The 16042-nt window shown below is 39.4% G+C and overlaps 1 pseudogene; it reads left to right on the top strand.

The window, feature by feature from the left end:
- Positions 3132 to 3888, top strand: Gm7670 (predicted gene 7670; annotated as a pseudogene).

Below are 16042 nucleotides of genomic sequence, written 5' to 3'. Positions count from 1 at the left end.
GGTAGTACCTGCTGGCTTACCAGAGCTCTTAGGAGGGTTACACAATATTATGTATGAGTAACTCTGCATTGTGGCATAGGGTCCTACTCAGGACACAGTCCTTCTCTAGATCAAGCTGGATTTGTAGACTGTCCCGCGAGCTATCAATATTAATATAAAAGACATTGGATTTCCTCTAGTCCCACCAGAAAATAAAAGAATCTCCTCTTTCTTCATTGATAAGCATTATGTGTTTCTCAATGAAATTGAGCAAAGGTAAGACACACTTTTAAAAAATTGAAGTTAATTTGTTTATCAACTTGTAAAACTGTGCTGGTTCTACCATAAATGAGAGCATAAGTGACAAGTGAAATGAAACCACATTTCACAGATAATTCTTGATGTCACATTCAAGGGGAAGGAGGACTACTGATGCTCACAAAATGCTAATATGTTGGCCTTCCCGAGGAACAGACTATTCTAAAGCAGGTTGTTTGCTTGGTTTAATTTGTTCATCGCGTCTCTTTTAGTTATAATGACGTTCAGAGGTATATTTTGTTTCCCCTTAAGGATCCAACTTTTTATACACTGGATGATTATATACTCTGCCTGCATTAAAGTTACCATGATTTCCCTTGTACTTGCTTGTAGCATTGAAATGCTTCAGTGGATTTAATCTTTTCCCTTTTTCATTCAATAATATATGCTCTACTAAAACTATGATCAGAACAAATAGAAACGTCTAAGGGCTGGAGGGATGGCTCGGTAGATAATCTGCTTGCTGAGCAAGTATGAGAAAAAGGGTTCACATTCTAAAGATCCATATCAAGATGGTGGAAGGCCAACATCACAAACCGTCCACTGACTTCCACACACATGCTGTGGAATCAAGCATGGGTATTCACACATAAACACACACGCACACAAACACAAACATACACACACACACACACACACACACAGGCAAAGAATTTTGAAGGAAAGCTTATGATAGTGTTCTATCCCTGCTTTGCTGGGTAGTATTCATGATGCTTTTTGTATGTGTTGGTCCTCTTCACCAATAAGAATATCCATACTACTTAAAACCATACAGATGTGTGGACATATGACATTTTTTTCTGTGTCTATGTACACTCCTTGATGCAAACAGTGCTGTATGCTATTTTTTCTGATGTCTACATCAGAAAAAAGCCAATCCATGGCAAAAAACAGATCAGAAACTCTAATGTGTGTGTGTGTGTGTGTGTGTGTGTGTGTGTGTCCTGTGTGTGTGTGTGTGTGTTTGTGTGTGTGTGTACCATCTACATATGTGTGTGCATACACACATATCTTTATGAAACTATCCTATTCCTCCCTCTATTGGTCTTACGCCTCTCCTTCTCTCTTCTAACTCCTTCATCCCCTTCTTTTGCCTTCGGTCTGATAACCATACTCACTACTTAAATCACTGTATCTTATACCAAAAATCACTCTATGTGAATGGAAGAGTACATTTGCCTACAGTTTCATCTCAGACTGGCTTTAGTAAGAAGGCAACATTATTAGTTCTCCAGATAAGACATAAAAATTATGTCTCCCCACAAAGGAAACTACAGAGAAGAATTTTGATTTTTTTCCGTAAAAGAAAGCTATTTGAAGTGATAAATATGTTTAGCTCAATGTGAACATTATATAAGGAATGCATGTATGAACATTATACACACAAAAAAATGAACATTATACAAAGAATGCATATGTTATACAACTCTATAAATCTGTTCAATTTTATGAATGAGTTAAAAATAAGAAGAAATAGTAACAGAGCATATTCTGTATATTCTGATGGTGACAGACCTTTTGGCTTCTCAGATCCGTAGAAAATCTTGGCAATAACTACTGATCTGGGTTGCTCCAACCTTAGTCGCTGAGGCAAAAAATCTGCTGTAATGACTTATAAAATAGCAAAATGTCTGTTCATATCTGAGAAGATATAGATGAACGTGTATAATTAAGATTACTGATTGGAAGATGGCCTTCCCAGCATTCCTCACAGAGCCGCTTTTGACAAAATAATAGCTTTAGGTAAGGAAAGAGTCTTAAAACAACTAAGGCACAGTCCAACTCTATTTCAGAACAAATGGGATTTCAGTCACTCCTTCCCTATGATTCAGAGATAACTGGGCTTAACCCATTTTCTGAATAAGAAAAAGATAAAGCAATAAATTTAAAAGTGGGGAATGGAGAGAGGAAATGATAAAAAAAAGGAGAAAAGAGAAATAAGGAAGGAAGGAAGGAAGGAAGGAAGGAAGGAAGGAAGGAAGGAAGGGATGGGTGAAGGGCAAGAGATAAGGAGGGAGGGAGGGTCTGCTAGGTGGCTGATGAAGTCGCTGGCACAGGCATTGGAAACCAATGAAAACAGAAGAGTAAGGGACACCTGAAGAAGTTTCCAAGTAGTTCCAAAATGATAACCAACAAAAGAAACATGGCCTGTTTACTTAGAGAGGCATATATAAGGATGCATAAACCTGCTCTTTAAGCATCCAAATTTTACATTAATCATTCATATACATCATAAATGTGTAAAGGAGATGTTCTTTTTGTGCTGTAAGGAAACCTAACAGCATTTTAAGCTAAAGGTGCCTTGTGATATCAAACTGAAAAACCTTCCAGAGGAAGAAAAACCTTTTCAAATTGAACTTGTTTCAAGCTGAGCCTCAACTGCAGTTACAGCATGAAACGTGAGATGGGGCTCAGAACACAGTGTTATGAGCCCCATTTATCTCCAAGGAGCAATCAGGAAGCCCGCGCCTCTTGGATCCATCTTAGTTAAAAGAGGGCTTCAAAGGTCTTGATACGGGGCTCTGCCATTTGGAGGTAGGCTGTGCCGGTCCTTTTCCACAAGCTTCTAGTCTAGAGCAAGAAAGCAGCTGCTGCTGCACAGGGAAAGATGGATGGTGGCTCAAGTAAGTTGCACATAAGAGCTAGAGATAGGATTATAATAGGTTCTAACAGCCGAAAGCTAGCTAAAGGTGGTTAATCAACCCAACAGTACAGAGAGAGACATTGAATCAGAGTCCTGTCAACTTCAGAAAGAATGGTGGCCAAAGAAAAGATAAAATTATTACCCAGCAATTCTTGATATAACCTCAGACTAGTAAAAATCCAAGTTTACTTCTCTCCTCTGGCGCACCACAGATGGTCCTATTGTCATCATGGGCCGCTGCCCGGCTCGGTGTTACTAGTATTATAAGAGCAAGCCATACCCAAAGTCTTGTTTCTGCCGTGGCGTCTCTGATGCTAAGATCTGCATCTTTGACTTGGGCCAGAAGAAAGCAAAAGTTGATGGTTTCCCACTTTGTGGTCACACGGTGTCAGATGAATATGAACATCTCTCTTCTGAAGCACTGGAGGCTGCCCATATTTGTGCCAACAAATACATGGTAAAGAGTTGTGGCAAGGATGGCTTTCAGATCCGAGTGAGGATCTACCTTTTCCATGTCATCCGTATCAACAAGATGCTGTCCTGTGCTAGGGCTGACAGGCTCCAGATAGTATGCCTGGTGCATTTGGGAAGTCCCAAGGCACAGTGGCCAGGGTTCACATTGGCCAGGTCATTGAGTCCATCTGCACCAAGTTGCAGAAAAAAGAAAGTGTGATTGAGGCTCTGCTCAGAGCCCAGTTCAAGTCCCCTGGCAGCCAGAAGATCCACATCTCTAAAAATTGGGGCTTCACCAAGATTAATGCAGATGAATTTGGAGACATGGTTGCTGAGAAGCGGCTCATTCCTGATGACTGTGGTGTCAAATATATCCCCAATCGTAGTCCTCTGGACAAGTGGAGAGCCCTGCATTCCTGGAGGCTTCCACAATGCTCTCCTATAACCTACCAAATCATGTTCAATAATAAATCTCACATGATGTCTGCTTAAAAAACAAATTCAAGTTTACAGCTTAAGCAGGGTCTTAGATATAACTAAACCTTTGACCATGCCTTCACCAACAATATTTTTCCAGTTGTATTTGACTCAGCTGGAGGACAGAAAAATAATCGGAACACTGGAGTTTTGCATCTTCAGTAACATGACATTTTTGGAATTATAGCTAAAGAGGACTACAGGACCTTACTTTAACTCAGAGGAACTAGAACAGTTGTGGAAATAACTGATCTGGGATGACCAAGACAATTAAAAACAAAACCTACTGCACACAAGTTTTAAAATATGAGGAAAAAAGACTGTAAGGTTATGAAATGATTTTTGAAGAGTTTAAATTATATTTATGTGATAAGAAACTAGCCAAGAACTCCTGAAACTATTAATGATACTCTGCTGTGCTTGTAGACAGGAATCTAGCATAACTGTCTCCTGAGAGGCTTCATCCAGCAGCAGATGGAGGCAGATGCAGAGACCCACAGCCAAACATCAGGTTGAGTCTGGGGAGTCTTGTGGAAGAGTTGGGGATAGAAGTGTGCAAGTCAAAGAGATCAAGTACACTGCTGGAAGACACAGTCAACTAACCCAGGGACATGGGGGCACAGAGCCTGGACCACTAACCAGGGAACATGCAGGAGCTGGACCTGTATGGGTATACATCTTTGTAGAAAATGTACAGCTTGGTCTTCATATGGGACCCCTAATAAGTAGAGCCAGGCTTGTCTCAGTCTCTGTTACCTGTCATTGGATCCATTTCCCCCAACCTGTACTGCCTGGTTGGATTTCAGTGGGATAGAATGTGCCTATTCCTGCGGGGACTTGATGTCACAGGGTGGGGCAGTATCCAAGAGGGGATCCCCTTCTTTAAGGAGAAGGGAAAGGACAGTGAGAAGGAGATATAAGGTTGGGACTGGGAATAGATCAGGGAGGGGCTGTAACGGAGATGTAAAGTGAATTAAAAAGAAAAAATAAAAATTAAAAAAAATAAAAAAGAAAAGAAATTAAAAGAAAGAAATTCAGAGGAAAAATAGGAAGGAAACTTGGCAAGAAAGAAAGATATGTATTGATGGCATCTTAGCATTACCAAGAGACTGAGAACAGGGAGAGGCAGCTAGGAGCAAAGGGCTGGCCTTTATCTATGGATTGGACAACTATCTCAAAATGGGATGAACACAGAGACATCATGGAGCCCTCTATGAATATGTGTACAGTCTTCCATATCTAATGCCCAAGGCCTGGAAATCAGTTAGACTCTAAAATTACACTAATATGAATGAATGAATGAATGAATGAATGAATGCAGTTAAAAATGAAACCTCACTAATACACCACCATGCTTGTTTGTTACTATGCTATCTAGCAATGTTATCAAGAGATAACTATTCTGTCCTTCATGTTTTCTTCCTAGAGTTCTACCCAAAGACATTATCACAGGTGTCTCTAAGATAGGTAAGAGAGTTTACTATCATGGAAACAAAGGGCACAGATTTGATGAGTTCTCCTCAAATACCCACAATGAAATGTGTGTGCAATTAAAATTAGCTGCCTCTATTTTGATTTCTAGCCTGATGTTAATAACACTGGCTAGCCTGTTTGGCAACTTCTTACATATTTTAAATAAACAATCCACATTATTACTCATTAGTTCAAGAAATATTTGGTACATACATTTTGAAGCACTATGTTAGAATGTGCCATATGAATTAAAAGATTTTATGAATTGTCAAATTAACTATACATATATTAGGAACACTAGTAATTATGTAGTAGATCATTAAGAGATATAATTTTATTATTAACACACACTTTTCAATGTTCCTTGTTCTTTCTTTGAGTGTTTCAATGATGCTTAAGAGGCAGGAAAGAAATATGAAGCCTGAAGACATTTGGTCCACTTTTAAAATTATTTGCAATGAACAATGACTTCTTTTCAGTAGTTACAAATCTCAGAGGGTTGGTCTTCTTGTTCTATTTACATGCCAATATTTCTTTCTTTATTCTGCGTTGTTGCTATGAAAGGTGACAGTTTCTGAAAGAGGAGAATCACTCCTTTTGAGGATGAGTCTACTGACAGGATACTCACACTCTAGCGCGTGACCGAACACCCATGCACATATGGGCAGCACTAACTAGACCTGGTGGGATATGAAACTGATTTTGAAAACAAGGCATGAAGTTGCATGGCAACGTGCTGTAAGGAGAGCTGAAGCAGTAATAGGGAGGGTTAGATACACTTATATTTCATTATATACATGTACAAGGTTGAAAGGATTAAGATTAAAATACTTGTATAATAAAATAGGTATAATTTCTAAAACTCCTGCTTCATTGAATTTATCTTGGATGTTGTTATTATACACAAAATTCTACTTTTTAAAATCACTCTTCTCAGTCAAGACATAGATTTTCATTTTGTGTTTCTATGGCAAAATTATAGAAGCAGAAAGCAACCTTGTCGTGAATGTTTTAGGCTATGGCGGTTCTTGTTCTGTGTTAATTTGAAACCGAACATTTTGTCAGCATCTACTGTGGATCAAGAAATACATAAACACCTATAAAGATGTGAGCCTGGGTACCAGAGAGTTTCCACGGAAATCTGTGGCCAGGCCTGGTGGGCGGATTCCAGCGAAGGAAAGCGAATACAGGCAGGGAGGGGAAGTTGCTTCCCCCACTTGTGATGCGCTGGTTGGCCCCACCTCTATCTCTGCCATGCAGTAATTTCATGAAGCCTTGCACTGAGTCAGGTGAGCGGCAGGGCCTTTGGCGGAGCTTCAGGAGAGCAAATCTCCTCCCAAGTGTTACAGCTCTTAGAACGAAAGTCTCAGACGATGGAGTAGTTCTTGCACACCTTTATTCCCTGAATAGGAGTTATATACAGTTTTGGTGATGATTCAGGGTTTGGAAGCCGGTGCTTCTCATTGGCTTGGACTGAGAGTTTGGGGAAACCTTATTTGCATGTGGGAGGGCTTGGTGCAGCTACTACATGATTGATGCATTCCTCTCTTCAGCGGGGCTGTGGGAAGCTGTAGCTACTTGAGAGGAGCCAGGTGCTCAGGAGGCAAGGCCAGAGGCTCCGGCCTTCCAGACCTTTGCTCGACCAGGCTGTCTGTGCACAGCCCACCACACCACATAACACCATTTTTTGTACCAAGTTATAATAATATCTCCGACTGTGCAAGAAGGTCATTGGGCTGTCAGTGCCTAACAGCTTTCTGGTTCCTGCAACCCAGCAGGACTTCCTCACTCTGAACTTCCCTAATCCAAGTGGATGGATCCTTTGCCAGCTGAACTTCAGGTTAAACTTTTCCAATGGCAAGTAGTCATGAGGCATTTGAAAGCTAGAAAGGAGAAAGCAGAATTCATATCACTGCATTTATGTCCATGCGCAGATTAAGGGTTTTGCAGTGACCTCTGGATGTTTTTCTTTTAAAAATATTGGTTCTGTAGATAGTGTCACTAGTAGTGATAGTTTTCTGAACCTATGAGGATTCTCTAGCTCTCTGTAATCTGTTTCTGATTCTATATTCCCTGGCTTTAGCTTAGGTAGGACAAATTAGCATCTAGGAAAATACCAAACATGTATTAAATTCCTTCATGTCTAAAATAACTTAAATTATGGCTTTCTTCTATTAAGGTCTTCTGAAACAGTAGTTGACACTTAAAATGATCTCAAGAAACAGATTTTGAAATCAAGGATTTAGAATAAGTTATTTACCCTGTTAAATTTAGAGATTAAAATTAATAATATTAATGTCGGTAAAGAATGAATCATTTGTGATCTGTACTGCTGAAAATACAAGCTTAAGTATTATATTTTCAATTTAGTGCCTAAATGAAGTGTCTTCTAAGAGACCAGGGTTTGAAAGACAACAAGGATGATATGATTAAATACTCAGCTGTAGATGATGCTCACAAAGATAGAGTGGCGGTTGTCTACACTGAACCACTACATACATAGATATCAAAGAGTTAACTTCTTAGATTTTAAACTCAAGGCATGACCTAAAAACAGAACTATTTGACTTTGTCATATTCTTGAAGCTAAATACAGGGACAAAATATGTGAACATTCAACTCCATTTTAATGAGGTATATTGGAAAATTACAAAGCACATTGAAATCACAATTTTGTTTACTATCTTAGGTGAAACTTAAGGTCCTATCTGTGAACAATGTGGACTTTTGAGTGGATCCCAATGGTTTTGAACCTCCAAATTTTACGGCATTTTAATGGAGACAGGAGTAGAAAAAAGTACACTTGAAGCATTTGCCTTACAAGGGGTTCCTAGCTTTCCACAGGATGTACCCATCATCTTATTCCTTCCAAACTCAGTACTAGAGTAAAATACAGAAGGATAAAGTCTGAATTGGGAAAGATAAATCACACAGAAAGAATTAGAAGGTTTTGCTAACTTGTGTTGTCAGAAACCTGAGGAAGAATTCTATAAATGGATTTTCAAAGTTCTAGATGAAGGATAAGATACTAAATTAAGTAACATTCATTCATATCATTATACTTCCTGTTGTGGATGGCTCTGTGCTGCTTGTATTTTATGATAATTTTGCTCTCTGGAGAGAGGTTGTCTGGAATGAGGAATGAGTCATGTGTTCAAATGGCTTCTTGTGAACCAATCCCCTAATGAATAAAGGAGCCAATTACCGGGCGAGTAGGCCATACTTCTGGGTTGAATGGTGGAAGAAAGGAAGCAAGGGAAAGTTAGGTCCTTTTGGAACAGGGACAGCATAAGGGTAAGATGTAGCTGCTAGAGTTTCCTGGTATCGTGGCGCATCCTCAAGGATTTGCCACTGGAGCAATCAGATTTTAATAAGGCTTACAAGATTAGGTTTTAGTTGTTGGACCCAGTTACTATTGTTTCTGAACTAAGTTTGTGTTGCATTTTCCTTCACTCAGCAGCTCCTCTAGATTCAAGAGAGAAAGGTACAGCAAAGGGTGGGTTTGCCAGATGTACACCACAAAGACTGTGGGAGATTTGATGCACAGGGTTGTCATGTTAATGACCAGCCAGGGGGAACCTAGCGAGCTTGGTGGACAGATTGTGGAGTTGTGAGTCAGAATCTCTATGAGATAAAAACAGGTCAGCCATTGCCCACCAGTGCATGGCCAGCCAGGCCACCGGGGCAGAGGCACAAGCATGGGAATGTGCCGCTTCTTTTGTTTTTTTAATATTTCCTGCAACAACTTCCTATACATTCCATATTTAAGATATTTGATGTTCAAGAATATAATCAGAGACTGGGAATTGCAGCCTCTCACCTTTAATCCCAGCACTCTATAGGCAGAGGCAGTTGGGTCTCTAAGATGGAGACACAGAGGATTCAAGGACAGCCAGGCTACACAGAGAAATTCAGTCACAACCCCCACCCACAAAAGGATACAATAATGAATTACCAGGTTAGTGGGTCATTAAACTCAAATCTGAACTCAATAGTGGTAAAGGGTAAATATAAGAGAAATGCCAGACCATCTGTGATACAATGTCAATGGAGATATTGAAAGAAAGATTTAATGTTGAAGTGATAAGTGTACCTCATCCTTTATGCCACCACCATGGTTACTGGAAAAGACTCAAAAGTCATCCTTTCACCAAAGTGCTAAAAATGAGTTACTGAGGACAGGAGTGATTGCAGGAACTATCTCCACTGAAATGTGTTTCTCAAATACACTGGGGGTAATGTGATCCTGGAGAATGACAGAAGCCATGTGACTGGGCTAAGCTTAAAGGTCTAAGAGAAAACATACATAATTCCCAAGACCAGAAGCAACTGAGGCAAAGCTCAAAGTGACTAGGGTATAGAGACACTGGATGGGCTAACACAACACAATGTGCATTGGACTAGCTGCAAACCAACTACTTGATATTCATAACTTCATATATTAATGAAACAATTAAAAATGATAGCCTCTCATCCAATCCTCAGACTCAGTTCAAAAAAAAGAAAAAAAAAAAAGAGGATACCAGATCCCCTTTGTCTTTGACAAAGTAGTAAACTGTAAATATCCATAGCAGTCTGCTAAAGGTTCTATAGCCAACACCACCACTGGAAATTTTATAAAGTAAGGCAATTTCCTCTATTTCTAAAGGCACAGAGGAAAAAAAGATCCTGGTGATGCCAGAAATACCAAGATTGATGTTTTGACCCTTGGCATATTAGGAAAGCATGACTCTTTTTTTAGCCTTTGGAACTAATTCCACTCGCCAAATAGTAAATTAAATTGGGTATGGCACAGATTCCTTCCACCAAGTAAAACTAAATAATAGATATATTCAGATAGAAGATTCCAATCATGTCCACATTTTACTATGTGACCATGGCCAAAAATAAATGGCCCTGGAGAAAGACAGGGAATTACTGCAACATAATCAGGAAATAATTCCAATTGCAGCTGCTGCTCCAGATGTGCTCGCTCCCTTTTCGAAGTAAATTAACATACCACTGAGAACTGTTACACAGCTATTGATCAAGAAATTATCTTTCCTGTATGTTATGAGACAAACAAACACAGCCAAGGGACTTGGTTTCCCCTAACATGGGCAGAAGCGCATCTTTTCTTCACCCAAGGGCTAAGTCAACAACGTGCCTTTCTGCTGTCATTTGCACGTGGTTGGTCACTCAGCCTTCATGAGACACAGTTTTCAGGTCTCCTCCCTAAGTGATGAAAAGGTTGCATTGTTCAAGATGTTAGATAATTTACATGGGCATGTCTTAGCCTTTGAGGGTTCATACCCAAAGCATTTGACTCATTGGTTTCAAAAATAAATAAAGTACAGAAATGAGATTTTTGAAATATAAGGTTCTGGGCTAATAAGATAAGACAAAGTAAGCTAAATTCCTCTGTTTTTTTAAATTAATTTTCCATTTTCTTTTGTAAAGTTGAATAGAGAAAAATTCCAAAGCGATCCCTGTACTTGGGGGAAAGTTATGTCCAACACAAAAATTCTCTGTAGAAAGGGCAGGAATTAGCTATGGGCTGGAGGACAGGGTACTCAGGACAAATAATCCCTGTGAAGAGAATCTCTCTGGGTTAAAAGTTGTGATATCTGATACAGACAGGAAGGGTGAGTTTTATATTACTTCCTGCTAACAACTTTTATCCATTGTCTTATTTGATTTGGAAAACTTTCCATAATCATACAAATCATAATAGTAAATGTAATCTTTTTTTTTTGTAATTGGTGTCCCTTACAAGAGCTAAAACATTGTGCAGAACATACGAAAAGCATTCAGTGGGTTGGGGGGTGAAAAATCAAATGGATGACAGCTTTTTTGCAAATATCTATGGAGTGTTTGGTCTGCACTTAAGATGAATTGAGAGCAGTAAGAAACACTGAGAATGTAGAGATAACAATTTGAGGTAATGAAGCAAAAATCCATGCTTCTGAATTGAGGAAGAAAAAGAAGAAGAAGAAGAAGAAGAAGAAGAAGAAGAAGAAGAAGAAGAAGAAGAAGAAGAAGAAGAAGAAGAAGAAGAAGAAGAAGAAGAAAAAGAAGAAGAAGAAGTAGTGTAGACCACATCGAATCCTTAGAAATATGTGCCCAGAGAAATGCATTGACTCTCCCTTAGCTACTTGCAGTGGAGACTTATTCCAGAGAGTGGCTGGCTTTGAGATACTGAAGAGTCCATGAAGAGTAGGGAACACATATGACATTCATTTCATCTAAATCTTATAAATGTGTGCTCAGCTTTGTGAGAGTTATACATTATTGACATCGGTCTTGTCAGAAGAGAGAAAGTGCAAAAAGCCAAAATTCGCTGTCTAATTTAGGACAAAACCAGTACAGAATTTAAAGACAAACTCTGTAAGATGCCTAAATGCAAGTGTCACCATATTTAAGATGGGGGTCTTAGATTTTATCTTGAGTCCTTGGAAGAGAGAATCCTACCTGTGAATGTTATCGTGAATGCTATGTACATGAAGCTCCTGGGAGAGCTGCGAATGGGAGGGAGTCTGCTCATACAAAGCCCATATGGAGAACTCGGAACCTGGGAGCAGTGTTCTGCTGCACACAGATGTTCTGCATTCTTGTGGCTCTCAGAAGGGCTGTCTACCCAGGCACACTCCTATTTTCTGTTATTTGGGGAAAGCCAGGGGGTAAGTCACAGACAGACTCCTAGGCTCCAGACACCTCTTTCTTTCACATATTTTAAAGGCAAAATGTTGCACAGTGAAGCTTCACTATGAAAATAGAAACACACTTTCTGCTGTTCCCTTGCCAAGAGTCCTAAACTTATATTTAAATTAAAGTATGGCATTTGCATTAAGTACTGAAGGCTGGGTACCAACTTTCACAGTAATGAAATTTGGTTCTGCAAGTGGCAACCCCTTCCCATTTCTTACAAGCTTTGCTTTCTGATGATGATGATTTTTTCTTGGAAATCAAAGTTTTCCACACTCAGAAAATTAGGGATCCCTTGATACTTCATTGTGCAAAGTCAGTCTGTCTTTTTCAGTAATTTCTCAGATTCACAGAATATGTATGCTCTACCTTCATTAATCTCCAACATGGTCGCTCTGAGTAGATAGATAAAGTTGGGATAGAAAGTAAGTTCCAAATACCATCTTTCATGGTTCACCCTAGAATGAAGCTTTTAAAATGAGGTCCGAAAACAACAGCAGTATCAGGTAGGAACCTTCCAAAGATTAACTTCCATGTCCCAGTCTAGATCTACTGACTTTAAAAGTCTGTTACCAGGAATCTATTTTAATAAAGTCACTTTGCTGTTGTGATTGCATTGGAAAGGGCTGGTCTAAAGCCATCAGTATCTTCCCACTTTGGTCTGTGACAAGGACATGATCATTATTCAGTTTCCACACCGTTCACATGTAGAATTAAAATGTCTTCTGCTCACTGGCAACCTGGCCACCATGCTTCCTTTACCTGATCACTGTCTGAGTTTCTCTTCTCTCTGTCTGGTTCAGAACTGACAGTTTTGAATATGGTCCTCTGTCTTGAAACCAAGGTTCCATCCTGAACACAGACTTTGTCTAAAGCATGAGAAGGGGAGTCTCTCTCTACCATAATCCACAACCAGAGAAGTGCATCTTTTCTCCTAAGTTCATTTGGATGAGTGATGTTTCCATCATCTTCACTTAACAGGAATTGACACTAGATGAGGGCAGATGGATGGTCCAGCTCTCCCTTGACTATTGCTCATTCTTCTCTCCTCTCTGTTCTATTTCTCTTCTTCTAGGCCATAAAGATGATGTTTTAATTCTCTTTGGTGTGTTTAGATTTTGTGTCTGCATACAGAATATATTTAGGTGTATAGATTTTAGACATAGCAATTTTGAGAGAACTATTGTCTATTCTCTGTGCTTGTGTGTATGTGCATGCTTGTGTGTGTACCAGTGCACACACTCCACAGTTGTTTCTCCTGCAGAGACCAGAGGGAAACTCTCAGGAGTCTCTCCTTCCCTTCTAGCTTGATGATGCAGCTTCACTGTTAATGCATCTTCTATACTAGATACTCCAGTATAACCAGCCAACAAGCTTTAGAGCTATTCTCTATCTCTGCCTCCCATTTTCTTTATGACTTTTGGGATTATGAATGTGCATACCACTTTATCTCATATATCTGACTCAGACAGATGCAGACAACCACAGCCAAACAGTAGATGGAGCTTGGGGACTTTTATGGAAGAATAGGAAGGGTTTCAGGCTCCAAAGGGGATAGGAACTCCACATGAAGAACAATAGAGTCAACTAACCTAGGGGCTCTCAGAGACTGAACCACCAACCAAAGAACATACATGGTCTGAACCTAGGCCTCCCCAAACATATGTAGCAGATATGCAGCTTAGTCTTCATGTGGGTCCTGAACAACTGGAGTAGGGACTATCTCAAAAGGTGTATGTGGGATATGCTCTTGTAGATGGGCTGCCTTGGCTCACCACAATGAGAGAGGAAGCACCTAACCTCGCAGAGATGAAGAGACTTGAAGTACCAGGGTAGAGAGATTCCCAGGAGGGTGGGGCCCACCTACTCAGAGGAGATGGGGAGGGGAGGATGGGATAAGGAGTGTGGGAGGAGATGACAGGAGAGGGGCAGATTATGTACATATGTATGTATGTATATACGTATGTATGTACTTAATGTGGGCATCATGCCATTGTGTACCCATAGAAGTCACAGAACATCTTTTGGGAGTCAATTATTTTTTCACTATGTGGGTACCAGGCATCTGTCTCCCAGCTTGACAGATGTGCTAGACCATCTTCCCCTGAACCAAAGGACAACTCTTCTGTATCCAAATCATTGTCTTTTCTATCATCTGCTCTCATCTTGAAAGCCTTAACTTACTTGAAAATTGGCTCTTACTAAGTTTCAATATCAGTTTTATATCTCAGAAGCCTGTCACTGGTAGATTCTTCGTATTTTTTCCCTTAACTTTCAGGAATTCAGATGGCCTAGAGTAGTCATTTTCTACTTGTGGGTTGTGACCCCTTTGGGGAACAAATGACCCTTTCTTAGGGGTCATATATCACATATACTGCTCACCAGATATTTACATTTCTATTTATATCTGTAAACAAGTTACAATTATGAATCAGCAACAAAATAATTTTATGGTTGGGGGTTATCTAGTTGTGAAACTGTATTCAAAGGTCCCAGCATTAGGAAGGCTGAGAACCACTGAGCTACCGGAAGAAGCATAAGGAAGTATGGGAAAGCAGACATATTAATTAAAACACTAAGATAGAGGACAGATGCTAGAGAGATGACTCAGCTATGAAGAGTACTGGTTGTTCCTCCAGAGGCAATGAGATCTGTTCCCAGCACATACATGGCAGCTTACAACCTTCTGTAACTGCAGTTTCAGGGAACCCAATGCCTTCTTCTGGTGTTTATGGACACCCACAAACATGTTGCATACATACATACACATAAGGGCACACAGAGATAAAATAAAAATAAAAATAAAAATAAACCTTAAAATATAAAAACTCTGGGCATTTTTCACCAGCCCACTGGAGCTTAGAAACACGGGCCCAGTTTCCTGGTAGTAAAATTGCTCTCGGTCTCTTCCTACTCCTAAACAAGCTCTTGGAAAATACATTCTAGCTTGAACTATCTCTTCTTTCAATTTTATTATGATTCTTTTATATTGGTGGGGTTTTTACCCAAAGGAGCACAGGCAGTGCCTGTTGAAGCCATAGATGTGCATTTAATCTCCTAGAACTGTAGTTTGCATATGGTTGTGAAACACCATGTCAGTATTGAGAGTTGAACCCTCATCCTCTGGGATAGCAGCTTTCAACCACCAAAGCATTTCTCCAGCCCTGATAATCATCTTTGTTTGGTTATTTGAATACTTTTTCTTTTTAACCTCATTTACAGACCATTCTTTGCCATAAAATTTGCATATTGAAGCACATATAATATACTTGAAAAATGAATAAAAACATGTCCTGCTTTTGCAATATGGATGATTATCATCTTCTAGCTTATCACCTATTATCATTCTATGCAGACTAACATCCATTAAGAAGTTTGTTTAAAATGTAAAGATTCTACAATAGAATTCCAACTCTTAGGAATATTTCTCAGTATATCTCTCTTTGTGGCTCAAGCTGCCTCTCTTCTTGCTGAAGTTTTGCTTTGCACAAGGGATATAGACTTAAGCAACATGAAACCAAACATCTAGGCTGAGAAATAAGGGACCCTGTTGGCCACAGGATGCTGTTAAACAGGGTTCCACATTTTCCCCAGAACCATTCCCTACTATGTTCATTTGTACAGCTTTAATCCTTTTTTTTACTAAAAATCAATAACCACATTAAATGACACACTTTATTAATTGAGATTTTTATTCCCTTTGACTTATCACAATGAAAATATTTTTTAATGATATTTATAGAATCAACATTTCCTCTTTTTTGCAGTATAACTATTGTGATGTGACCAAGGGTGTCTTTCTAGTTGTCAGGGTTTCACAGGGCTGGAAGATTGAGCCCCTTTTAAGAATTTATTACAAGACCTTGGATTCAATTAAATAGTCATATCTAAATTCTGAGTAACTATTCATTTAGACACTCATATAATATAATGTTTGTCTAAAAGAATTTTCATTAAATGTGATCTATGGGGCTGTGATGACAGTCCCTATTTTCATTTCTAATCTTGTGGATT

This window comes from Mus musculus, chromosome 18 (genome assembly GCF_000001635.26).
Source record: "Mus musculus strain C57BL/6J chromosome 18, GRCm38.p6 C57BL/6J".
In the NCBI taxonomy this organism is placed as follows: domain Eukaryota; kingdom Metazoa; phylum Chordata; class Mammalia; order Rodentia; family Muridae; genus Mus; species Mus musculus.
This window is presented reverse-complemented; position numbering and strand designations above follow the sequence as displayed.